The 2,550-nt window shown below is 40.9% G+C and overlaps 1 protein-coding gene and 1 long non-coding RNA gene across 2 annotated transcripts in view; both read right to left on the bottom strand.

The window, feature by feature from the left end:
* The window catches only part of PPM1E (protein phosphatase, Mg2+/Mn2+ dependent 1E), a 266,871-nt gene that overhangs the window by 192,441 nt on the left and 71,880 nt on the right, over positions 1-2,550 (bottom strand). The window lies entirely within an intron of this gene.
* Positions 1-2,550, bottom strand: part of LOC108312060 — a 15,805-nt gene that overhangs the window by 6,368 nt on the left and 6,887 nt on the right. The window contains exon 2 of the long non-coding RNA XR_001828464.2: positions 1,515-1,521. This is a non-coding gene — a long non-coding RNA (uncharacterized LOC108312060). The remainder of the gene's footprint in view (positions 1-1,514; positions 1,522-2,550) is intronic.

The following is a 2,550-nucleotide window of genomic DNA, read 5'->3' as shown; positions in this document are numbered from 1 at the left end:
GCTTATTTCTGGTCCCTCTCCATTAGAATGCTAGCTCCATGAGGGTAATGAGGGTGTCTCCATTTTTTCATGCATTAATATTTCCTTATTAGTTGCTGTTGTTTTTGTTTTTTGAGACAGTCTGGCTCTGTTGCCCAGGTTGGAGTGCAGTGGCACAATCTTGGCTCACTGCAACCTCCACCTTCCGTGTTCAAGCAATTCTCCTGCTTCAGCCTTGGGTAGCTGGGACTACAGGTACACACTACCATGCCCAGCTAATTTTTGTAATTTTAGCAGAGTTGGGGTTTCACCATGTTGGCCAGGATGGTCTCAATCTCTTGACCTCATGATCCACCTGCCTTGGCCTCCCAAAGTGCAATGATTACAGGTGTGAGCCACCATCCTCAGCCTATGAGAGTTCTTTTATGAGTGTTTTGTGTTGTAAGTATCTTCGCCCAGTTTATGACTTACCATTGTATTTTTTTACACCAACTTTAAAAAAATTTGAGATGTAATTTACATACTACTACACAGCTTACTTTTAAAGTATACAATTCAATGGTTTTTAGTATAGTCACAGAGTTGCACAATTACCACCGCTATCTAATTCCAGAACATTTTCTCACCTTTATAGAATTCACCAAAAAGCACATTTTTCACTTTATATACTGCTACTTAAATATAACTTACATTTAAAATTAAGCAACTAAATATTATATTCAGTTCAACTCAGGTGTTTATTTAGTGAATGAGTATTATGTTAGGCACCCTGAAATACACAACAGTATTATACGAGATATAGTTCTCATATTCCAGGAAGAAAGAAAGAAAGAAACTTGCAATCAAGTATCTTCACTAAAACATTTTCTTTTTAAAAATCCCAAAAATTGGCTGGGCATGGTGGCTCACATCTGTAATCCCAGCACTTTGGGAGGCCGAGGTGGGTGGATCACGAGGTCAAGAGACCAAGACTATCCTGGCCAACATGGTGAAACCCCATCTCTACTAAAAACACAAAAAATTAGCCAGGTGCAGTGGTGCATGCCTGTTGTCTCAGCTGTTCGGGAGGCTGAGGCAGGAGAATTGTTTCAAGCCAGAAAACTGAAGTTGCAGTGAGCCAGGATTGCGTGACTGCACTCCAGCTTGGTGTTACAGCGAGACTCTGTCTCAAAAAAAATAAAAAATCCCCAAAGTCATTTTATTATGGGAAGTATCAAATATACACAGAAGTAAAGAGAATAACATACTAAATCTCATGTATGCAAGTTCAACAATTATCAACATAAGACATTTCTAATGCTGCTACAATTAGGAGGTATCAGCATTCACAGTAACATTTGAAGACCTCTACTAAAATCTTTTTTTTTAATGCAACCATGACAGAGTGTGAAGTAGAAAACACAAAACAAGGCAGGGCATGGTGGCTCACGCCTGTAATCCCAGCACTTTTGGAGGCCAAGGAGGGTAGATCACGAGGTCAGGAGTTCGAAATCAGCCTGGCCAATATGGTGAAACCCCATTTCTACTAAAAATACAAAAAAACTAGCCAGGTGTGGTGGCAGCCACCTGTAATCCCAGCTACTCGGGAGGCTGAGGCAGAAGAATCATTTAAATGGAGGTTTCAGTGAGCTGAGATTGAGCCACTGTACTCCACCTTGGGAAACACTGAGAGACTGTGTCTCAAAACAAAAACAAAACCAAGAGAATTTCTTTAATAGTATGGAACTAGTATCTGAGACCCTCTAAACTTAGCATAATCTGACTTAACATTGTAATGTAGGATTTGAAAAGTTCGTCCATGTTTTTCTCAAAGTAGTATGATTGGTTTTCTCAGAAACAGAAAAACGCCTAGGGCACTGTAGAAGGAAGAACACCCCTGGTTTTCCTACTCTTGTTAAAAATGTGTTAGAGCTCCAAGAATATTACAGAACTGAGTCTTAAGTTTATTACATAGCTTAATAAATGTCCCATATCATTTGACATCATAGAGCATCATTAGACTAAATGCATCTTTTTGAAAAAAATGACACCTTTCTTATCTAGATGACTCCTTAATGAAATTTATTGATGGTTGGTGAACAACCACCCTCCATCCCTCCCTCCCCCTCTTTCTTTCTTTCCACAGTCTCTCTCTGTCACCAAGGCTGGAGTGCAGTAGCATGATCTCAGCTCAAGCAATTCTCATGCCTCAGCCATCCGAATAGCTGGGGCTACAGGCGCCTGCCACCATGCTTGGCTAATTTTTGGATTTTTGGTAGAGACAGGGTTTTGCCACGTTGGCCAGGCCGGTCTCAAACTCCTGACCTAAGGTGGTCCACCAGCTCAACCTTCCAAAGTGCTGGGATTACAGAAGTAAGTCACTGTGCCCAGCCAGTGAATAATATTTCTAAACTCCAAAATGTAACACATGAAGTGTGTCACTGTTAAAAATTTTTATGTTGTGCTAGATGTGGTGGTTCATGTCTGTAATCCCAGCACTTTGGGAGGCCACCAAGGTGGGAGTGCCACGTGAGCACAGGAGTTTGAGACTAGCCTGGGCTACATAGTAAGACCCGCCTTTATAAAAAAGTT

This window comes from Cebus imitator, unplaced genomic scaffold (assembly GCF_001604975.1).
Source record: "Cebus imitator isolate Cc_AM_T3 unplaced genomic scaffold, Cebus_imitator-1.0 Scaffold121, whole genome shotgun sequence".
Taxonomy (NCBI): domain Eukaryota; kingdom Metazoa; phylum Chordata; class Mammalia; order Primates; family Cebidae; genus Cebus; species Cebus imitator.
The sequence above is the reverse complement of the archived record's forward strand: the minus strand, read 5'-3'. Positions and strand labels throughout refer to the sequence as shown.